Source organism: Amborella trichopoda, chromosome 4 (genome assembly GCF_054954075.1).
Source record: "Amborella trichopoda isolate Santa Cruz 75 chromosome 4, AtrichopodaSantaCruz75HAP2 v2.0, whole genome shotgun sequence".
Lineage (NCBI taxonomy): Eukaryota > Viridiplantae > Streptophyta > Magnoliopsida > Amborellales > Amborellaceae > Amborella > Amborella trichopoda.
This window is the reverse complement of record NC_142339.1, coordinates 7,509,930-7,535,500: the sequence shown is the minus strand read 5'-3', so window position 1 is coordinate 7,535,500 and position 25,571 is coordinate 7,509,930. Positions and strand designations below refer to the sequence as shown.

The 25,571-nt window shown below is 34.4% G+C and overlaps 2 long non-coding RNA genes across 3 annotated transcripts; both read right to left on the bottom strand.

Annotated features, from left to right (window-relative positions):
* Positions 1–7,702: 7,702 nt before the first annotated feature.
* Positions 7,703–10,961, bottom strand: LOC148782233 (uncharacterized). 2 transcript variants are annotated; one of them, XR_016054032.1, is made up of 3 exons: positions 9,530–10,898; positions 9,341–9,405; positions 7,703–8,501 (listed from the first exon to the last, which is right to left on the bottom strand). It is a non-coding gene; the product is annotated as an uncharacterized LOC148782233 (long non-coding RNA). The 2 variants fall into 2 exon arrangements; XR_016054031.1 differs by having other exon boundaries at positions 7,703–9,405; positions 9,530–10,961.
* Positions 10,962–12,435: 1,474 nt separating this feature from the next.
* On the bottom strand, positions 12,436–24,983 carry LOC148782232 (uncharacterized). Its single transcript, XR_016054030.1, has 2 exons — positions 17,561–24,983; positions 12,436–13,391 (listed from the first exon to the last, which is right to left on the bottom strand). It is a non-coding gene; the product is annotated as an uncharacterized LOC148782232 (long non-coding RNA).
* Between the last annotated feature and the right edge of the window lie 588 nt (positions 24,984–25,571).

Genomic DNA, 25,571 nt, shown 5'->3' with positions numbered 1-25,571 from the left:
CTGATTTGAAAGACTCGAAATGGATGGTCTAAAAACAATGTATACGGATTGCTCATTTTTAAGGCTTAAAATCTCAATTAATTTTGGTTAACTTTATCAAAAATAAATAAATCGCAATTAACTTTATTGAGAGGTTGATTCATCCCCAGACTTCTAAATAGAAAGGGCCAACTGTTGAGCCATTTCATGGAGAGAATGAAAGTAGCACAAAGCATATGCTTATTATTATGCAGCCCGACGTTCGCATCTCTCTCTGTGTCGTGCTCCTCTTCATCTTTCTTATTCTTTGTAGGCAAAGTACATGTGTATAACCCCCATATTTTTTGAGATTTGTTATTATCAAGCTTGTTACTCGATTAGCATCGTATCCACATTTATTTTTTTTAAAGTCGTCCAATAACTATATATATATATATATATATATATATATATATATATATATATATAAACTGGTCTCTTAACCCGTTCTAAGCATGGGATAAATGAGGTGGGCTGCGTTAGGTAGCCAGCCATCATAAAATATTGTAACATCTAATCATGAATCCTAAACCTAGTTTAGAGAAGAATGGCGGAACATGATTCATGTAGCTAACCCCAATTTATTGAGATGAAGCTTTGATGATGATGATTTATATTTTTTAAACTTAAAAAATATTTTTAATATTTATTTATTTCATGTTTATGTCTCATTTTATAAGAGCACATCTGGTATGTTAATTTTATCTTTGGGCAAGCTTTCTCTGCTTTCCCTATTGCACAAAACTTATATACTTCCCCTCTATCCAACCGTCCATTTTGAATGGCACAATGTCACGTCTCTATGCTTTTTTATTTTTAATTTTTTCTAGAAATTACTTTGACACCAAATTTTGGGTGTCCCCTAAAAAGTATCAAGAGATATTTTGGTCATTATGTTGTATCGAAAAATTCTTTATATCAGTTGCGCCCCATTGAGAAATGACATGGACCAAATTGTATATTTTCATACAATTTGTAAAAAAAACTAAACATAAAATACTTTGAGGCATCATATCTAGATCAAACAGTCGGTGGCTCACTTGATCTAAATTCGATTGTTAGATGGGGGAGTATATATCTTCTGTGCGATAGGGCAAATATAAAAACGTTTTCCTTATCTTTTTCCTATACATAGAATTCCGCTCAAACTTTGGGTGTCCACATTTTCACCACAAAACATTTGTTAAAAAAATATAACTATAATAATTTATTTAAAATTCCAAAATGACAAAAAATTTCTAAAATTTATAGGGGTATTTTGGTAAAATAATTTTTATTTAAATATTATAGGAAATTTGGCAAATACACTTGACCTATTAACTATTTAATAATCGTAGACACTCCCTGAAAATTTGGTCAAAGACATTCCAAAACTTGTAACCTTATACCTTTCTAAACTTCTCACAATTAAAACCCAAACTTTAAATCTACCTAATACCCCAAATTAGTCATCTTAGACATCCTTAAGCCTGTAAAAAAATTAGACATCCTAAACACCCATGAGCCTAATAAATATAGAAGACTAACCCTAGCACTAATTGGACACCAAAAACATGAAAATTGACACCCTAAAGTCCTAGTCTTATAAACTATTTAAAATTCACTCAAATTGGATGAACCATGATTCTAAATCATATAAAATGTCATAAGCTTTCCAACTATCCAACAATCACTCAAATCCAACAAATACTTAGAAAGTCTTGAACAAGATTTTTTACAAAATTTCCATGTTCATCGGGTTCAAAACTTTTCATAAGTTTTCAAGGGTGTTTTAACTTTTCAACATATGGTCCCCCAACCCTTTATAGAAAATAACCCAAAAAATCTTTAGAAAATCCCAGGTAAACCTAAAAAATCCTTAAAATTTAGGAAAATAAAAAATCTTTAGAAATTCCTAGGAAAACCTAAATTCCTTATAAAATAAAAAAAAATTCCAAAAAATCCTAGAAAACCTTAGTAAATCCACCTTAGAAGTTAGGAAACCATGATAATTAGGAAAAAAAGCAAAAAATCAGGAAACCGAGAAAATTAAGAAACTAACCAAAAAATTAGGAAAATAACTAAAATAAGAAAAAATCCCCAAAAAATAAAAGAATCCTAAAAAAGTGTAAGAAAATCCCCTCAGAATTTAGGAAATCTAGAAATTTAGGAAAAACAACAAAGAATAAACAACCTTGAAAAGTAAGGAAATATCCAAAAAATTAGGAAACTTAGAAATTTGGTAAAAATAACCAAAAAATAAAGAAAACGACAAAAAACATAGGAATATCCCTACAACCTTAATATCCTTGGAAAAAATCCTCTAAAATTCTAAAATATCTAAAAACCTACAAATGCTTAGAAAATCCTAGGAAAACAAAAATTTGCTAGATAAGAAATCCCCCAAAATCCTAAAATCTCCTTACACATTAGGAAACCTAAAAAATTAGAAAAAATAAACAAAAACCTTAGGAAAATCCCTACAACCTAAATTCCTAGAAAACTTCCTAGAAAATCTTAAAAATTCCTTTTAGCCTAACCCCTATATCTAGGAAAACCTAAACGAACCTTAGGCTTCAAACCCTAGGTGTCGTTTGGATACCTAGAAATATATTGTCTGTGAAATATATTACTGGCGTAATACATTATTGCGTAATACATTACCTGTAAATGGATTGTTATTGTTTGGGTGGTATTTAGATGCAACATATGAATTGCATTGTTATTGTTTGGCTATGTCTAGAAGGAATATAGGAAATGCATTACCAATGTTTTATCAACACTTGCCTATAAACTATCATTTCTTTCTCTTTTGTCACAAAATTTCACTAAAAAACAGAATTATCATTTCCTTCTTTTTTGTCACAAAATTCCACTAAAATACTGAATTAAAATCATCATAATACCATTCCAAAAAGATTTCTAATAATAATATTATCACCATTCCAAAAATATTTTCTAATAATAACTTGTACCATTTTACAGTCATGACATATTTTCTACTTATTTTAAGCGCCTTTGGCATTTATATGCAATCACATGTTTTCTAACATGACATTGGTTTCAACATGATAAGTCATCGGAACAATATGATTGGAATAACATGATTTTATTATGATAAGCTTTATTTTTATTTATTTTTTACAGAAGTCTTTCAAATGTCTCTCTATATAATTTCAAATAAACAATAAATTTATAATACTAAATTCAAAATTCGTAGAGTACAAATTAAAAAATGATAAGAAGTTTGATTAGTAAACTAGAAGGTGTGGTAATTGCAGTATAAAAATTGGAGGTTTTGGAGGAGACGTATGTTATTTAAATTCAGATTTTAGTAATCTCTTATGAGGATTATGTTGCGTGAAATATTTTATTATGATTGTGTTGAGTAATTTATTATTGATTACTGATTTTTATTTTTATTATTTTTGTTTTTATATGACACTGATGTCTTTAGATGAGGGGACGAGCTTAAAAAGGGAGGGATTTTTATTTTTATTATTTTTGTTTTTATATGACAATTATTCCTTCATATGAGGGGACGAGTTCGGGAGGGATCAAATTATGTTGTGTGAAATTTTTTATTATGATTGTATTGTGTAACTATCATTGATTACTTATTTTTATTTTTATTATTTTTGTTTTTATATGAGAGCTGATTCCTTCAGATAAAGGTACGCGCTTATAAAGGGAGGGATCATCTAGTTTTTAAGAAGAGAGAGGGCTTAGAAGATTTTTTTAATTAGGGATAGGGTAGACAAAAACTAACACGAAAGATTTCCCAAAATTACCTGTCATTCTTGTAATAGATTTTTCAATTATGACACCTCATGGATTTCATAATTTTTCGAGAAATCTCACATAATCTCTTTCTATTTCCTTACGATTAAGTGTACCAAAACAGTGGAAATGTCATATTTATTGTCACGTAATAGATTTCATCAACATTCTCTACAACTTCCTAAAATTAAAAAACACTATAAACAAGATCTCCTAGGCCGCAAATCTCTTCCAAACCCATTATGTGAGGTTAAAGGGAAGGCCGTGTAAATCCTATCAACGTTCTCTACAACTTCCTAAAATTAAAAAACACTATAACAAGATCTCCTAGGCCGCAAATCTCTTCCAAGCCCATTCTTTGAGGCTAAAGAGAAGGCATCAAGTTGTAAACAACCTCAGTTTTAATACGAACCCTAACTCTGGCTTTTTCAATTAGGTCACTCTTTTCTCCTTAAATTTAATTTTATCAAGGGCCATAAGAAAATCCCTACAACCTAAAAATACATGTAAAATTCCTTGAAAATCATAAAAATTCCCTTTAACCGAAACCCTAAACCCAAATCTAGAAAAACCCTAGAAAAAGACTAGGTTAGAAACCCTACTCTAAATCATTTAAAAAATTTCTACATATTCCTGAAATTCATAATCCCTACTAAAAAGAACTAGTAACCAAACCTCTTCCAAGCCCATTATTCGAGACAAAAGAGAAGGCATCGAGGTGTAAATAACCCGCAATCTAGAGATGAGATCCAACTCGGGGTTTCTCAAAGAAGTCTTTCTTTCTCCTTCTTTAATTTAATTTTTAGTTAAATATATATATATATATATATATATTATTATTATTATTTGGGTAAAAGAGAAGGCCCCCTACCCATTTTTTTATGAATAATAATAATAATAAAATACAACTCATAAATTGTACATCTAGAATAGGCAGTTGTGCCACATCATTAAGTAATGCAAGAGAAAGAAAATCCAGCGGTCTAGATCGCCAAACAGTGGCATCTGAGAGAGTTGTGGCCTTCTTGACTAGTATATCGGCGACCATGTTGGCCTCACCATAAATATAGACTATGAACTAAAACTTATAGCAACAGTTAGCAGCAACAATATTGAGCATCTATAAAGGTTTGCATCGCCTATAGATTACATTAACCAATGATGAGGAATCACTCTCAATCTACAGGGGAAAACAATTTAATTGAATGGCTAGGTCTATGTCTGCTTGTAAAGCAAGAAACTTTGCATAGTTACTTGATGCTATTTTTCAAGGATTGCCAAATGTTGCAATGAAGAGCCATTATCACTATTAATAATACCTCCAACACTTGCAAGACCTGTATTTTGAAAAAAAGCCCTATTGACATTCAATTTAAAATGATTTGGATGAGGAAAAGACAATGCAACTGGTATTGGGTGCTTGATTTTATGGTTATGCTATGTAATATGGAGGTTGCCAACAATTACTCTCTGATATGTGGAAGGACCTGGCTGTACCATCTGCCATCTCTCATTGATCTTTTATTTCCTTCATCTCTTTTTCCTACTTCATTGTTCCTTCCCCCCCCCCCCCCCCCCCCCCCCTCTTATTTATTTATAGATTTATTTTTTTGATTTTGTGCAGTTTTAAGGTAGCGGTATCGCATTAGAGGGTTAATCTTTCGAGATCAGCTCCATCTTTGAATCATAATTCAACGGACCCTACATTCTCTACCTATAAATTTAAAGTAGATATTGTACCTATAAATTTCGAAATCATACCATTTTCCTTTGATACAAGGTGGTTACACTTCCTTATAACCATTTGATGTGAAATTTGATTAGCTTATATGTGTTACAAAGTTTGAGAAAATTTCTTTTGAAGTTTGAGCTTGGTTAATGGAATAATTGTAACCACTCGATGTCACATCTAATGGTCAAGATTAATGTGATCACCTTGTATCAAAGGAAAATGATCTCATTCTATGTTTTATCCAAATTTAAAATTTAATATTTTTAATAAGAATAAAATATAAAATATTAGATATATTTTTATATTGGTGAAGTTTGTATGCCTAGGCTCTAAACAATCAAATTAGAGCCTACCTTCAAATATTATCGAGAAATGTAGTTTCAACACTGGAAATCTTTGTGATAGCCTTAAAATATATTTTTATCTTTATTTATAAAGTTTAAAGCTTCAAAAATAGTGTAGAACGACATATTTATGAAAACTTAAAAAATCTTAAAAATTGACGGTCCAAAAATGCATTACAAACTATGCTATTTCCAGAACTTGAAATCTATTTTTTTCTCATGTCCATGCATCTTGATGTCGAGATGATCAATTTGAGAATATTTCAGCATCAAAACAATCTCTTCTAGTGAAATTTTTTATGTAGGCTCTAATTTGATTGTTTAGAGCCTCGGCTCTATATAAACTTTTTCCTTTTAATATTTCAAAAATATAAAAGATATTCGCATCGATTTCCGAAACTTCTGACCTAAAAGTGGTCATTTACCTGCGTTTTCCTCTAGATTGTCGTGCGGATGGCAATTCGGCTTCTGTGCTCTCCCAAGGCTAGCGTTCTTATAGGTACGCCTTTATCATGTTAACCTGATGTTTGTGTATGTAATCGCATCATGCAATGTATTTAATTCATGTATCATTACACATACACATCCCGTCATGTCATCCGTGCAATGGGTACATAAGTACATTCACGTGGCATAAAGAATACATGTGTGCCAGTTGACACATGTTCCATATGCATGTTGTGAATGTGAGAGTAAAGACAGAGGGAGGTCACATGGCACGCTTGGTGATTCTAGGCAGTACCCATGCACAACCCAAACTCGTCACATGACGGGGGGATGAATGTTACATGTGAAAGTGGAAAGTGATCTGCATTGTGCATGTGACATTTAACTGCAACTCACTGGATGTGAGAGAGAAAGAGAGCAAAATCTATACACGCCGAGTATTAACTTTTTCTTTTTTTTTTCCTTGAATTTTATATAATAAAATGGAAAAGTATACAATGAGACGATTTATCTTTGGTATTAGTTGATCACAATTAATTTTGATTGTTGGATGTGAAATCAAATGGCTACATTTATTCTATTGACCAAGCTCAAACTTCAAGAGAAATTTCTTCAAACTTTGTGACACACCCAAGCTGTCAGATTTCACATTGGTTGGTTGTAAATAATTGTGACCTCTTTACATCAAAGGTAAATAGTCTTATTGTATACAATTCGTAATAATATTATTTATCTTTAGTACAAAGATGTTACAATCACATGTAGTAATCAAATGTAAATACAGTGAAACAAACATAACCACCCTATTTCATATCTTTGATGAAGATTAATTGTGACCTCCACCTACCAAATCTAAGTGGTAGTATATGTTTTTTCTCACTCTTAGTTAAGGACTTGAGGGGTGTGGGCGGGCAGCTCGGAATTGAAAAGTCTGAGCCCGAACTGCCAAATTTGGCCCGAGGACCCAAAGTGGTGCTTGAGCCTATCAGGTAGTCTAGGACTGAGCGAGGGGTCATAGCTCGACTTTACCCTTTTATTTTGAGTTTTACTTAGTTTTAAAAGATTCAATATGTAGCAATCCCGGCCCCGATCTATTTTAAGGTTCCGGACAAGTGGCTAGCCATGAACAAGGCTAGGGCTAAGTCTGGACATCTTTGGTCCAATTGGAGCTTGGCTCGGGTAGTCCTGATCAGCCGCAGTCGTCACCCTATCATTTGCTATTCATCCAATATCTAAAATGACCCAGTTTTTATATATGCCCTAGTGCACCAAATAAAGTGTGAGCTCCACTCTCTCCACATACATAAATTTCGATCGTTTCAAACTCAAACATTTGCACTATCCAATATAATTAAAAGATGTAGACGATAGGTATTGCACAATAACAATCGTGGATGCGATGTAAAAAGTGCTGTTTTTTTTTGGGGCAACTTGTGACCCTACCCACATAGAAAAAATATGTGTCAATATGTATCTAGTATTTCTCAGCCATCGGATCTATAAGGACAGCTAACTAAACACCAGCCCCAATGTCACAAAATTAGAGATAAACCTGTTAACCGATTCTCAACCGGTTGCCCTTCCTGCACCCAACGAAGAACTACGCATGTCTAGCACTCCATACTCTCTCTCATCTCATTGTCTCTCTGACCATTTTATTCTTTACGTGCAGTAACCCTAACTCTCTGTCGATAGCTTCTTTCTCGAGCAATAATAGAAGGAACCTGCAAGAACCTATCTCCTTCAAGTGGAAGGAAGCCTCAGGGAACCTAACCCTCTCTATCAATCGTGCTTCATGGAAAGAAGAGGAAGTATGCAGAGGTCACAACAGAACAAAAGAAGTCTATATGGAATGAGAAAGACGAGCAGAAGTCACTCTAGAATAAGAGAGAGAGGGCATCACAAGTTTTACATATTGGACAAGAAAAAGAATCCAATAATATCATTTGCTCTCTCCCTCCCCAGGCTGATTATCAATAAGTTGTTTGCAGGTTAGTTTCTATAAACAGAAAAGACCATCAGACAAACCAGTACATAGGCACCTGAAACTCGGCAGAAGAATGAAACTTGCGAATTATTTGTAGATTTTTATTAAACCAGTCATCCGAATTTGGCTCCGAATAAATAATCAATTTCACCATGAATTCCAAGCCTTTCCACTTGTCATTTCAACTCCAGAAAGGATAGAAAATAGTGCATATCTATGGAAAAAATGATATTTAAAAAAAAGGAAACAATTATATTAGTATGGAGCAACGATCCAATGCAATTGTTGTATAATAGTATAATGAAACGACACTTCTAGAAAATCATGTTTGTGGTATTTGTAGGACTCTAAATTTTGCATACATACTCTCTTCATCTCAATAATCAATCCCCCTAAAAAAAAAAGTTCAATTTAAACTCTAGATATAGTCAAAATGAGTCCCCTCCAAAAACAAATCTAGACCATTGATTTTGTGAATTTCAAGATCTTAGCCTGTATAAACTCAAAATAAATTTTTTTCTTTTTTAACATTGTTTATCTAATGACAATAAAGCCATCCAAAAAAAACGGAAATGAAAAAATCTTTCTAAGGCCTAGATCTAAGCATCTCACCAAAATGAACGGCCTATGTTAATTGGGCTAAAAAAATACTTTCTAGGTTGTGTTTTTAATTTTTTTCTTTTTTTATGATTAATCATTAAAATGAAAAGAGTGTATATTTCAAAATTTGGATCAAACAAATGGTCATAAGATGGTTTTTTAAAGTTATTGCATCATATTACTATACAGGTTGCATGAAATCATTACTCTGGAATATGTTGTTTACTACATGTCCGATATAACACATATAAAAGTATCTAACAAAGCAAGTCATCTACGCACTTATAAATTAATTCAAATTCCTTCAAAATGCAGTAAATTAACTAATGATTGTCAAAAATGAAATTGCAAAACAAATACATATGTATGTGAGCAAAAAGAAAAATGCATGCATCAGTCAAGAACCAGAAGTTATGCTATGCATTCCAAAAAAGCAAATGCGCAAGAGGTTACCAGTGTCCGTCAAGAAAATATGGAAGGAGACAGAGGGCACATTAACTAAGCCTGTCACTGAGTACCTACAATTGAATCAATCCCAATTGGAGGCCTTTCAATCATAATAACCACATTCACAATTTCAGACTTAAAAAGTAGGGTCAAAGAAAATAAGAACAAAAGAAGAAAAGAAACTAATACAATAACCTGTCATCCTGCTGAGAGCAAAAGATAGAATCGTCCAAGAATATGTGCACTCCAAATCATTCAATCTTGGTGACAAGGCAATCAATTAAGAGAGAACAGAAAATTTTAATCAACAAGGGCCTTCATTGAAAGGATCTCTGTCCATTGCTACTCACGCATGCGTGTCAGCAAAAAAATAAATAAATCACAGATTTGCAATAGTAATACAATTTTCTACTAAGAGAAATGATCCAATAGGATCCTCGTCTACACATGTGTGTAGGACCTCAAAAGATCACCATTAAATTTAGCATGGATCTATAGAAAATCAAGTCTCACACCGATATGATAACTTTTCTAAAACTTCGTGTCAATTTTAATGGTGATCCTTTGGAATCCCACACACCTGGGTGAAAAGAGTCCTATAGTATCATTACTCTTCTAATAAATACTGAACAACGCAGTCATTTGATGATATTACGGTCAGGGCCCCTAGAGAAAGATCGAGAGAGACCACCCACATCCTATTTATTTATTTTTCATAAGAAAATGAAAATAGGGAAAACAATTCAGACAAAAAAAAAAAAACAGGAGGATGAACCAGCTCCAATAAAATAAATTATTTCAGAGACAAAATGTATAGATTTTTTATTCAACAGAGTTAGCTATAAAACTGGACAATCCACACTACCGATCCAAAAAATAAATTACACTAAGAAAAAAAAAAAACTAGAAAACCAACAATTGGTATATAAAATATTTCACAGCAAAACCCTATTATGCTAAGGAAACAAAAGCCTGGTAAATAACATCAATGCGATTCATAAGAAAAGCAAAACAATAACAATTGCAGTAACTGTGGAACACAAATCGGATCCAAAGTAGGACAAAAACACAAACAAAAGCATCCATGAAAATTATCACATATAGTTCCCAAAAATTACGAATAAGAAAGTAATGGAAATTATTGAAAAAAATTAAAATATAAATTAATTCAAAATGGAAAGAGATAGAACGATTCAAATTTCAATCAGAAGATAATAAAAAGGAGTGAATCCGAATAACTTTGTGTTCTTTTGCATGACACCCAGCGCGAGTGATTTGGAAGCAAGACATCTTTCAAAGAGGGCACAACTGATTAATATTTTCTTCCACACCCAATCTAATCTACCTCTTCGAAACTCTCCCTTTCTCCTCCTTCCATCTCTTTCTTCTTTCTCTCCCCTTTTCCAACTCTCCCTCTATGGTGGGAGTTCCACGAGATACGACCCTTGCTCTTCACTCTGGAATGCGCTGTCACCAAAAACCAAATAGGAAAGCATAGAATGAGACCAAACCAAATAGGAAAGTATAGATTGGGACCATTTATATTTGATCCAAGATGTTCACATTAATCTCGATCATTGGATGTGAAATTAGGTGGCTACAATTATTTCATTGACTGAGCTCAAACTTCAAAAGAAATTTTTTTAAACTTTGTAACACATCCAAACTATCAATTTTCACATCAAATGGTTATAAGGAATTGTGACAATCATCGTGTATCAAAAGTAAATGGTTTCGTATACAATCCCAAAATAATAGAAAAAGTTTCCCAAGACTACACCTTTTAGGCAACTTACCCCAACCTATTTCTTTTTTTTAATTTTTACCCAAAATTCACTTTATGCAAGTACCCCTAATGGAAAAAGTTCATTTTTTTAGAATGAAATGCCCTTCCCATACACAAAAATCATTTTGGCCAGATTTGACATTAACTTTCAGACACCAGTAGCTCATTGCCGGAGTGTGCTATCGCATTGTCGGACCATAATTCCAGAAACTTAAGTGCCAGACAACCTAAGGAAATGTTGGATCACGTATTTCTAATACATATACTGTCGGACCTACAAAGGCAACTACCAGACCGAAATTGAGTATGATCGAACTGCCCTTTACATAATGCCGGAGCGTTGGAATCAGACCGCCCTTTGCAACTGCTGGATCGCTGTAACTCTAGAATTTTTACTGCTGGACCACACTTACATAATGCCAGAGCCATGTAACTCCAAACGTAACTACCGTCGGACTGTACTTACAAAGTGTCAGAGCCCTATGACTTCAGAAAGATCTACTATCGGACCGCACTTACACAGTGCTGGAGCCTTGTGACTCGAAAAAGATCTATTGTCAGACTGCACTGACACAGTGCCAGAGCCCTGTGATTGCAAAAGTTTTACTATCAGACCGCATTGACATAGTATCGGAGCCCTGTGACTCCAGAAACATTTACTGCCGGACCGCACTTACATAGTGCTTTAGCTCTGTGACTCCAGAAGATCAACTCCGGGACCGTGCTTACATAGTTTTGGAGCCCTATCTCTCCAGAAATATTTACTGCCGAATTGCACTTATATAGTGTCGAAGCCCTATGACTCTAGAAAGATCTACTACCGGACCACACTTACACAGTGTCGGAGCCCTGTGACTCCGGATAGATTTACTGCTAGACCAAACTTACACAGTCTCGAAGCCCTTTAATTACATCAACATGTACGTCGGAGCACGAGTGTGATGTGCCGGACTATCCTGTATATTTGCTGGACCCTTTTTATTTTCCAAAAACTCTTTCTGCTGGATCACACTCTCTTTGTGTCCCTCAACCTATTTTTTTTTTTGTTCCTTTTTACTTTTTGATGGTGTTACATATTAGCTAATAATAAAGGGAACTGGAGTTGCATGTTGCTTTAGGTGGTGGTGACACTGTTTCTAAGTGGCAGATGGATTTGATGGCTAAATCCGTTTTGTAATCACAAATAATTTGTAATAGAGTTACAGTTTAGGGAGAGAAACCAAATACCATCATCATTAATAAAGACAAAGAACATAGATATCCAACTATCTTTGAACCATTTCCTTTTTAAAAATGCATAACAAACTAAAAAATATTTATCAAGCTAAACATCAAAATGTATACCAACCATATCCTTATTTAACATATGTTTCGAACATTCATATGAAATTCAAAAATGCATATGAAACATTGCATCAAAATCAATATCATATACTTTATCTAAAACATACATATCAAACCAAAAAAAAAATGTCACTTTCTCCGGCTCAACCATTTTTTTGGCCAACTAAGAACACCCTATCCCCTCTCATCGGATTCCTCCATAATCCTTCCCTCATGGCATTGCTGTCTTTTTGCGATCGCAAATTCCACATCGATTCCTCTTGCAACGCCGGCACTTGAAACTGATAAGTTTTTTTCTTTGTTCTCCTCTCATTTTCCTCCTCGCTTTCACCATCATCATGGCCTTCAACATCCTCTTCTCCATCATCATCGTCCTCTTCGATTTCGCTATCATCGCCCTCCTCACTTTCACTTTCCGCTTCTCCACCCCTAGTTTGCGTTGTCTCCTGTCTCTACAGCAGTGTTATTCAATAACATATCATGAGCGGCCTGTACATAACATCTGGATTCCCCGGTTAATACTTTACCATTAAGTGCAGCTTGTAGCATATCTATACGGGTATGTCGCTGCAAGTAGACAATAAAATAAAATAGACCATTAATTTTATTTTTTATAATTTTAATAGTATACCCTATCGCCAGCTCAAGAGAAAATATCTCAATGATATCAAGTACATATCAAGTGAGAAACGCTCTTCATGGCCTTCAACATCCTCTTCTCCATCATCATCGTCCTCTTCGCTTTCGCTATCATCGCCCTCCTCACTTTCACTTTCCGCTTCTCCACCCCTAGTTTGCATTGTCTTCTATCTCTACAGCAGTGTTATTCAATAGCATATCATGAGCCGCCTGTACATAACATCTGGATTCCCCGGTTAATACTTTACCATTAAGTGCAGCTTGTAGCATATCTATACGGGTATGTCGCTGCAAGTAGACAATAAAATAAAATAGACCATTAATTTTATTTTTTATAATTTTAATAGTATACCCTATCGCCAGCTCAAGACAAAATATCTCAATGATATCAAGTACATATCAAGTGAGAAACGCTCTTCTATGTATTTTCGTAGGTCATCTAACCTATTTTTATTGTCAATCATAAATGTACATGCATCATCACCAATATAATCTAAAGTCCCATCAACACTTGATCGGAACTCTCCACCAAAAATACAATAAATCAGTCTTCTATAACTCATTTCTTTTATCCTGCATAAGATTTGTAATAATTTACACTTCACAAATTGCATTACAATGTCTTAATACTGGCCTTGAACTTGTCCAAGTTTGGTAGACTCAAGCTACATTTTTTTAAAAGAGCTACAACTAAATTTTAACAAGAGGTAAGCATATTGTTTGAGGGTATATAACCTACAAAAACATTTCTAGCAATGATTATCTGAATACTGCAATCTTAACGATTTTTCCATATTAATGTCTCGAGTTTTTAGTAAATTATGGAAAATATATTGTAATAAAGAGCCTCAAAAGAAGACCCAACTTTTAAGATGATCACGCAATTCAATATTTCTACTATTAAAAAACTAATTCAAGTCCAAGTTTAACTAGCACAATGCCTTTCTTTTGCGAAATGAAACAAAACTGAATGACTTTGTAAATGTGAATTCGAATGCATTTGAAATTGGAGAAAAACCTCATCCTAAAGCTCTAATATATAAACAAGGGCAAGCTTTCTATGTTTCCCCTACAACATAAAACTTATATACTTCCCCTTATCCAACCATTCATTCTGAATTGAGGGCTAAGATTGCTCCAATCATAATGTCACATGTCTACACTATTTATTTTTAATTTTTTTTACAAACTATTTTGACAATAAATTTTGGATGCTTATTTTTAATTTTTTTCACTAGTGCGAGTTTAATAGAGGATTGGACATCCAAAATTTAGTGCCAAAATAGTTTATAAAAAAAAAATTAAAAATATTTTTTTGATAAATATAATGACCAAAATACCCCTTCAAACTAAAAATAAAAAAAAATTTCCAAAAAGCTAAAATGACTCGAGGGGTATTTTGATCATTATATTTTATCAAAAAATTATTTTTAATTTTTTTTTATAGGTGCGCCCCAATGAGAAGATGTCACATACCAAATTTCATATTCATACAATTTGCATAAAAAAAAACTAAAAATAAAATATTTTGAGACGTTGGATCTATGATCAAATGGTGAGTGGCTCTCTTGATCAAAATTGAAGAGCTAGATGGTAGTTGAAGCATAGAAATGGTAGTTGAAGCATAGATCTTCTATGCTGTAGGGGAAGTATAGAAACCTTTCCCTATAAACAATACTATCTATCACTAAGAATACCATTTCTCTAAGCTATAGTTCAATCTAACAATATAGAAAAACGCAATATATAGCAATATAGATCATCCTAAACTCTGTTTTTTGGGGTTTTTTTTTTTAAAGAGCTACTACTAAAATTAATAAGAACTAGGCATTTTTTTAAAAAATCATAAACTAAATTTGAACAAGAGAAAGAGGATGGATCATCAAATAAGAAAGAATTGATGCAAAGAAAACCAAGAGAAAATAGATACAACAAAACAAACCCAAATTTACTGCCACCAATAACATTCAAGCCCTAAAATCACAATAGAGATAAAATGACAAACTTTATAACAAATTAATAAGAAAAACTTCAATAATTCTTAAGCCATGAGTAATCCATCCATTGATTGTCAATGACAGATCAAACACAACAAATTTCGACAAACAAGAACCCAACAATAGATTTTTGCGATTTTCTTCAATAAATCTACTATATATATATTTTTTTAAGAAATAAGTAAAAAAGAGAGTTTGATGGGGCTGATTTGGGGCTGTGAAATCGAGCCAAAGATCGAGCTCGGGCTGGGATGAAGAAATTTAGAGCCCGGGCCATTTCACAGAGAGAGAAAAAGAGAGAGGGTGGGGCTTCAGTCCTTCGAAGAGGGAGAGGAGAGAGCTCGGGCCGGGAGCAGGAGAGAGGGAGGGGGAGGGAGCTCGGGGCAGGAGAGAGAGCCAGAAAGAGGGAGGAAGCTGGGGCCGATTGACAACGACAGGAAACTTTGGAGTTAAAAAATTAGGTTTAGTTTGGTGGGACTGAAGAGAGAGTAATTTAGATTTATTTTTTATTTTGGTTGAGGGTGTTTGCATGGAAAGTGTGATTTAATAAAAAAAGGAGAGAAAAAGTTAAATCGGAGGTAAGTTGCAAAAAAAAATATGACCTTAGGGGTTATTTGTAATTTAATGCCCGTAGGCCAAGGTCATATTTTCTATGCAACCTATCCCAACCTAATTTTTTCTCTCGCTTCTTTCCTTAAAAGATACTTTATATGCAAATACCCAACCAAAAAAGAACTCTAAACCACTTTTTCTTATTTTACCCACGCCTCTCTCTCCTCTTTCCCACAAAAGGCGGATGGCATATTCTTATGGTGGTCCGACATTGTAATGTTGATATGATAAATAACAGTGGCGGGCCAACAGTATGAGTGACAGTTTGGCACTGACAAAAAACCGTCCATCATTACGGTACGGTATTGCCATAAAGAGGTCTCCAACAACATGCCCAAAGTGCCATCTGAAAATGTCAAATAGTCCCAAAGTGCTATCTGAAAATGTCAAATAGCAATCCCAGTTTTTTTAGTTTAACGGGATCTGACAATGTCAAAGAGCGATTTGACAGCCCATATAAGCCCACATGAATGTTAAGCCAAAATTAAATTTTTATGTACGAAAAAAATATTTTCTTCAAAAAATTGTACATTTTTTTTATTTGGGGGTATTTTTTAGAAAATTGTATTTTAGGGACAAAAGTGTGAAATTTGGTTGGAGTCTTGGGATTATTTTTAATTTCTTAAAGAAAATCCGCATTGGAATGGATGGCCAAATGGCAGTTGCAAAGTACGCAGTAGCCTTCTTCGCCAGAATGTCCGCCACCGTATTGGTAATTGCAAAGTGCGAAATCGACAAGTCACGTCCATTGAAGAGAAGTTTACATAAACAATTGGATGTTATAATCTCCAAGCAGGCAATTGAATGTTATAATCTCCAAGCATGCATCAATGTCGGAACAATACATAATAAATATTTAAGGCGCTTTTTACTAACATGCAAATCTAAGAGCACAGTTCATGGTAAATGGGCCATCCATGTTGTGAAATTCATTTCACTTCGGCCGAAGAAGCAGAATCGTTTGGTTTTCCACTCTTAGCCGAAGCGAAACGGAAAAAAAAAATGCAGTCGCTTCGGCCAGAATCCACTCGCTTTGGGTCGATTCAGCCGTTTTGGTACCACTACTACTACTAAGTTTATCTACCACTCTACCTCATTTATATTGAACAAACTAGAACTTATAAAAAACTACCGCTCTACCTTTTTTAATTTTAAAATTTTTATAAACTTATAAAAATATATTTTTTATTTTTTTAATTTTTTTTTAAAAAACCCTAAATCTTCCCCCAAATTAACCAAAGCACTGAATTGCTTTGTTTTTCATATCAAACCGAAGCAGACTCTGAAGCGAATCCGACAACATTGGTTCTGATATGAAATAACTGTAAACCAGTCATTTTTTGTTTATCAACTATATTTTTAAGGTGCGGTTTGTATAGGGCTGAGGCTCTAAACAATCTAAGTAAATCGCATCTTCAAATAGGATCAAGAAATGTAGTTAAAATACTGGAAATCTTTGTGATAGCTTTAAAATACATTTTCATATTTAATTAAAAAATTTCAAGCTTCAAAAATAGTGTAGATCGAATAGATATATGAAAATTTAAAAATCTTGAAAATTGACGGTCCAAAAATACGTTACAAGATGAACTATTTCCAAAACTTGAACTCCATTTTTTTCTCATTTCCATGCATTTTGATCTTGAGATGATTAATTTAAGGATATTTGAACATCAAAATAAGGTCTTCTAATGGAATTTTTTAGATGGGATCTAATTTGATTGTTTAGAGCCTCGGCTCTATAAAAACTTTTTCCTATTTTTATGATATGGTAATGAAAGTAATATTGCATTGGCAAATGTACAGTACATAAACATCTGGAGTAATAGAAAGCCCAGGAGCCCATACCATTCTTATTCCCAACTCTTTGAGGGTATCGTCCCCCACCTGCTTCAGAGCAGTTATGTCCACATCTGCCAGAAAAAGGATGGCATATTTGCCCAGGCCTAGTGCATGCAACAAGCTAGCAACAGTGACAAGAGAAGAAATCCAAAAACTTTTGCACTAAATGTGGAACACAGATCTATTCCAGGTTAGGAAAACACACAAATAAAAGCATCCATTAAAAAGATCACATATATTTTCTGCCATTACTCACGAACAAGAAAGAAGTGGGAAGAAAGGTTCAAATCTTAACTAATTCTAAAAACAAAAATATCTAACTATTCATATTTCAAAAAGAAGATCATGAAAAGGCGCGAATCTTAAAAAACTGTTTTTTTGGACAACACCCAGCATGAGTGATTTGGAAGAAAGACACATTTAAAATGGGGCAAAACCGTTCAAAATTTTCTTCCACCCTATAATAACTACCTCTTCTCTCTCTCCCCATCCAACTCTCTCTCCTCTGTTCTTTGCATTTCTCTAGCTCTCTCTCTGGTATGAGTTGCACCCAGTCTACCCCGTTTCTTTCCTTTGCAATCCTCACTCTCCTCACTTTAAGGGAAAGAGAAGGTACACTGAAGCTGTAGGCTACATATAACAGATCACCATTCACTCTATCGATGGACAGTAGAGATGAACTACTTTATTTTCAGACCCTTATAATTTTGTGATCATTTAACATGGCATGAGTGTCTAGGACATGGAGTCAAGGAACATTTTCAGACCCTTATAAGTTTGTGATCATTTAACATGGCATTCAGACCCTTATAATTTTGTGATCATTTAACATGGCATGAGTGTCTTGGACATGTAGTCATGGAATATGTGATCACTTCTAAGAAAACTCTCAGATATTGTTTACGCACAAACGTAAAATAACCTCATAGCTTTCCAAATCTCATATTCCAAGGAAGGCCTCTCCAGGGAAACAGCTTTAAGGAGAGAGACCTGAAGTTAAGATTAGCTAGTGTGGTTTTTTGCTGGGATTGGAGTGAGAACTTTTTGACGAACTCAAGATGACCCCATTAATTTGGCCAGAATCATTTAAAGACCTACTACTATAAATGGTTTGGAAGACTGCATTTTACCTCTCCTGCACCCAGCTATCTTATTGAAAAAGGCCTTACTTCTGTTCCCATCCTTGAGCCAAATAAGTCGAGAATGTTGGAACCAGTAAAGTTCCTCTTTTTTTCTTTTCTTTTTTTCGTTTGAAAGTAACCAGTAAAGTTCCTCTTATATGCTAACCTTGTTAATTCCAACTTAGCCTGCACCCTACAAGCCCTTTCAGCTAGGAATGATGTCGGGTCCTAATTTGCCTTGTATTGCGACTGATCAATTGCCACGGAAGACCTAAGATAGTAAGCACTGAGGAACCATGCCTACAATTCAAGTAAGAAAGTCGAGAATTAAACATTTAAAATGTGTGGGAATTAAATCACAATACCAAGCAGAGAGAGAGAGAGATGACAGCTTCATAATGCATCATAAAGCCCTTAATCTTGACTGAGGCATGATTTTAGTGTCTTGAGACTTAATACTGATTCCCAAAAGAAATGGACGCTACTAAAACATCGGACATAAGAATTCCAATGAACCTTTGCATCGTTTTTGACAGCGTTGAGACATGCCTGCAAGACAAAAAGCATGCAGTAGCACATGGCAGCACGCCAAGGAGAAAAAAAAGGGCCTCAATTTTCCAGATAAGCAAGACAGCCAATACTTGCTGATGGCCTGAGGCTTACCCTTCTAGGTGAACATGAGTACCAAAAGCGGCAAGGAATACAATGAATACAGTTAATATTCAAATTCATTGGCCTCCTAACCGGGAGGCTGACATTTTAAATGCATGACAACATTATCGTAAATTTACAGTCAAGCAAGTGTAGTAAGAACAAATATTAAACCTTCAAAATAAAATATTAGGCAGACTGAGAGCACAAAACATGGTCTGGAGGATTCGCTTGCAGAGAAACTCTAAGTACTTATAACAAATTCCATGAAGTTTTGAAACAAGAGCAACAAAAAGTATGCACGAGAATAAATACATGAAAACCATATGTCTATAATGTAAATTCAAGCCTAGAAATGAACATGCTTAGAAGGTCAGAAAGAGTTAACCCGCTTGAAATCCTGAAGTGCCACTCCAAAAATCAGCATGAGATGTTTTTAGTGCAAATCAAGCATAGCACAAGTAAAATAGAACTCATAGGAACACAAGGGCAGAAAGTAAGTCCATAACAATATTTATAGACCAAATCTTCAAAACTTCTTTGAGATGACTCAACGGACCTATTATGAAATGATGTCATACACATGAACACACACATGCACGTACATGCACACGCAAACACACACCCCTATTGTGGTAGTTCCACAGTAGGATTAGAACTTGGGACATTGTGTTGCAACCGTAGACACTCAGTCCAATGAAGCCTATGCCTGAATCGTAATTTGACACAAAAACTTAGGAATCAGATGAAGCCAAAGAAACTAAGTATTGGATTCTCAATTGCGAATTACAAAATTACATGAAATGGAAAAATATATAATTAATCTCAGAAATTCCCCCCTATGCCTTGACTTGCGCTCTAGCTTAACTGATTATACCTTAAAGAAAGCCAGCAGTGCAATTTGGTATTCCACTTTGTCTTAGATCCTAAGATTATTGACAAGATCACAGACTCAATGACCTCTCAAACAACCAGTGATCATGCTTCCAAACTCCGTAACGATCAACTACCAAGCCTTGTGAGGACTGTAATCGGTCGGCCTTTGTTGAGTCCGATCCCAAGAAAAAAAGTTCGCATTCTGCCTGATAGTTACTAAATATGCCACCCATTCCTGATGGGCCAGCATTGCCTAAAGGACAACAATCAAAATTAGTTTGATGGACCCAAGAGGAGGCATCCACATGTATCTACTTAATCAATGGTCTAATGCATCAGACAGACCCCAAATTTTGGATAAAGTCCGAGAACGACCAGCCAAAGAAAGCACTATTACTATTTCCAGAACATTGACTGTCAGGCCACCCACTAATTGTGAAAGTCAAAGTAATAAATCCGAATTAAAACCTCCAGATCATTTACCAAACATGGAAATAAGGAGCTCTGTGTCAACACAGAAGTTAAAAAAAAAAAAATGTGTTCAGAAACAAGATTTTTGGAACATTTATTAAAGGAAAGTACAGCAATATAGACACTGATACGATTTATGAGTTCACCCTCCAATCCCGTCAAGGGTGTTCATGAACTATCCAATCAAAACCCAATCCCCTCTGTCCTTACAGGTTTCCTCACCACTTAAATCTTGACCAGCTATGATCAATAAAATTTATTCCAAAATGGCCAAACCATCAAAGAGGAAGCACCATAACCACAACCCTGGATATCCAAATGACATCATCAAGGTTTCCTCACCACTTAAATCATGACCAGCTATGATCAATAAAATTTATTCCAAAATGGCCAAATCATCAAAGAGGAAGCACCATAACCACAACCCTGGATATCCAAATGACATCATCAATGTCGGTTTCCAATGTTTCACTGCTATCTTCTCGGAACATTATTTTACATTAGACTATAATAAACCATGTGCTGTTTTCTCGTCATAAAAGATGTGCATTAGAAGGCAAAACCCCTCAAGCATTTCTGCAGTTACAGATATTAGCAGAGTTAATGTCCACGTAGATTTTGGGTCTTTTTAGTGGACTTTTATGATGAATATAGGTTTATTACAACCAATTGACACACCACAGAGAGCAACCCAAAAGATAGAAAACAGGTGTATTGATGGCGACATACTGAGACTTCCTTCAGTCCGTGACTCTCACAAAATTGTCCTAGGTGGCACTTACCATAAACTCTAGAAAGCATGAGGTACTTATCAAGCATAAATTAAAACTAGTGTTAGAAACTTAATGCCTCAATTCACAACTTCTGGAAATCTCAATGCAACTTTCACACACTAAGTTGCACGACCATGTAGACTATGGGCATCTCTCTATAACAAGTACTTATAGTCACACTTAAAATTGATTTAAAAACTTTTTTTTTTTTTTTTTGATGCTGTTAACTGTACAATATTTCTATTATTACCAGGGACTATGGAGAGCCAAAAAGATGCAAGTGCCTAGAGCTGAAGCAAACAATTAGAAGTGGATCAACAAGAGTTATGAGAGAAGCATTAAAAAACAGATGAAAACAACATTTCAAACTGAACTAGACTACAAATTGTCAGACGATGTTTCAAAAGGCTCCATGGGCTCCATCTGTAAATACTGACTACGCACTTATCATCTGGGAGTACAAAAGGCAAGTGAAGAGTCACCAAAAGAAGGCATCATTACATCCCATGATGATCCAGGGTCAAAGTGGGGTAAGACGATGGAGGAATTGACTGCAGCTGAAGGGCCAAGGTGGCACAAGATCATGGATAAAGTTAGAAACGTTTGAAAGAAGAAGGCAATAAATATGGTGGGTGGTGACAATATCCCCAATTTTAACTGACCAAGGGAAGGGGATACTGATCCTGACTGACCCAGAGAAGGGGGAGGCGATGAGTTGCTAAACTTTGTCAAAATAAAACAAATGTCCGCGACTAAGAATAGGGTTCTACAATCTAGACATTTTTGGAATATTTATTTAGCAACTAAGAAAAGTGCACCTCATATCTCGGTGAATGTCAAACATCTACCTCTACTTTAGGCCTCACTAACAAGAAAAGTAAAAATTTGCCAGAGGAAAGTTCGAGACTGCAGGAAATCAAAGCCAAAACACCAGAAAGAGGACAAATACGACAAATGTAGTAATGTTGTGTGTAAAGATGGCTCATGTTTGCCTTCAAATCTGAATGGGATCATTGAAATTGTCGTTGGGCACAAGCCCCTCTTCCTTGAGCTCGACAAAATTATACTATATTATAAAAAGTGGGTTAGGAGGGTGTTTGTGTGCCATATGTTATTTCCAAATTACTCCATTGGAAATTATTAATTCCAAAAATACACTATTCTAAACTACCCCATTTTTAAGTTTTGTAACATTCTAGAAAAAGAAAATAGTCTACTTTAAACTGCAAAAAAAAATTTCTTCTTGTATGTTAATTTTTAAATAAATTAAAGTTTACATTAATCTTCATTATAGTTTAGCTTAATCTTCATTCTCTAAATATCATTGATTTAAAACTTGGATATGGGTAGGGCTCACCAGGGTCCTTAGCTTGAATCAGCAGTCCGACTCGATCAAGTCTATGTGAAAATAACAAACAAGGGTCCCTAATGTAGTGAGATGCTCATGTGTATCATGGCTTTTGAACTGGATTTGGGACCCTGCCGAGTACAAGTGACTTGGGTGCGTTCAAGCTCGAGTCACCAAGTTTTCAAACGCTGCTAGATATTTAGGAACCTGAATCTTCAATTTCTAGGACAAGAAAAAGAATCCAAAAATATCATTTGTTCTCTCCCTCCCCATGTTGATTATCAAATAAGTTGTTTGCAGGTTAGTTTCTATATAAATAGAAAAGACCATGAGACGAACCAGTACATAGGCACCTGAAACTGGCCAGATGAATGAAACTGGCTTGCGAATTATTTGTAGATTTTTATTAAACCAGTCATCCGAATTTGGCTCTGAATAACTAATCAATTTCAACATGAATCGCAAGTTCTTTCCACTTGTCATTTCAACTTCAGAAAGGATAGCAAATAGTACCTATCTATGAAGAAAATGATAGTTAAAAGAAAGGATAAAATGATAGAACAATTATATCCGTTTGTTGTTTACTACATGTCCAATATGACACAGATAAAAGTATCTAACAATGCAGGTCATCTACACATCTATTCGACCTAAATTAATTCAACTTCCTTCAAAATGCAGTAAATTAACTAATGATTTCCAAAAACTAAATTGCAAAAAAAAACAGACGTGGACACACACACTCACTCGATCAAACTCATACACATGTACGTGAGCAGAAAGAAAAATGCATGCATCAGTCAAGAACCAGAAGTCATGCTATGCATTCCAAAAAAGCAAATGCATGTGAAGCTATCAATGTTCTCCAAGAAAATATGGAAGGAGACAGAGGGCACGTTAACTTAGCCTGTCACTGAGTACCTACAATTGAATCAATCGCAATTGGAGGCCTTTTCATCATAATAACCACATTCATAATTTCAGACTTAAAAAGAACAAACGAAGGAAAGAAACTAATCATATAAGTGGTCATCCTGGAAGAACCAATAAGAGCAAAATATAGAATTGTCCATGGCCAAGAGTATGTGCACTCCAAATCATTCAATCTTCGCAATCAATTGAGAGAGAATAAAAAATATTAATCAACAAATGCCTTCATTGAGAGGATCTCTGTCCACTGCTACTCACGCGTGTGTGTCAGCAAAAAAAAAAAAAAAAATCACAGATTTGCAAAAGTATTAAAATTTTCTAATAAATACTAAACAAAGCAGTCATCTACAGAGTGAGAGAGTACCCACATCCTATTTATTTTTTCACAAGAAAATGAAAATAGGGAAAACAATTCAGAGAATAAAAAAAAAAGGATGATGAACCGGCTCCAATAAAAAAAGAAATTCAGAAACAAAATATATTGAATTTCTATTCAAGATAGTTAGCTATAAACCTGGACAATCTACTCTAACGATCCAAAAAATAAAAATAAAAATAAAAATAAATCTCCACAATGAGCGAATTGATAGATAGAACATTTCAAAGCAAAACCCTATTATACTAAGGAAATAAAAGCCTGGAACATAACAGCAATGCAATTGATAAGAAACGCAAAACAAACATTTACAGTAAATGTGGAACTCAAATCGAATCCAGAGTAGGAAAACACGCAAATAAAAGAATCCATAGAAAGATATCACATATATTCCCCAAACTTTTACTAACAAGAAAGTAATGGAAATTAAAAAAATATATCAAAATATAAATTAATTCAAAATGGAACGAGATAGAACGATTCAAATTTCAATCAGAAAATAATGAAACCGAGTGAATCTGAAATAATTTTTCGTGTTCTTTTGCATGACACCCAGCGCGAGTGATTTGGAAAGAAGACATCTTTCAAAGAGGGCACAACTGATTAATATTTCCTTCCACACCCAAACGAATCTACCTCTTCCTTCTCTCTCCCCATTCGCTTTCTCCTCTTTCCATCTCTCCCTTCTTTCTCTCCCCCTTTTCCAACTCTCTCTCTCTCTGGTATGAGTTCCACGAGATCTGACCCGCGTTCTTCACTCTTGAATGCGCTCTCACCGGAAAGGAAATATATAGCTTAGGAGGAAATGTATGGCCAAGTTAGGGTGAGGTTTCTATAAGGTGCAGTTTGTATGGAGCCTACGCTCTAAACAATCAAACTAGAGCCTACCTTCAAATGGTGTGGTTTAAATATTTTAAATGTCTGAGATAGCTTTAAATTATATTTTTATTTTTATTTATAAAATTGAAAGTTTCAAAAATAGTGTAAGCCGATAGCTTTAAAATATATTTTATTTTTATTTACAAAATTTAAAGCTTTAAAAATAATGTAAATCGACAGATCTATGAAAACTTGAAAATTTTAAAAATTTACAGTCCAAACATTAGTTATAAAATACACTATTTTCAAAAGTTGATATCTATTTTTTCTCATGTCCATACATCTTATGTCGAGATAATCAATTTGAGAATATTTGAGTATCAAAACAACCTCTTCTTCTAGTGAAATTTTTGTAGTAGGCTCCACTTTGATTGTTTAGAGCCTCGGCTTTATATAAACTTTTCCCGTTTCTATAACGTATAAGATTTATGAAAACATCTAAGATTTATGAAAACCAAATAAAGCTTCAAAGATCAAAAATCAATTTTCAACTACAACAAAATTTGAAACTCAAATAATGATACATATCTTGTGGATCTATGAGCATTTATTTTTTGGGTCAAATATACGGTCTAGATAATTTGTTATAATA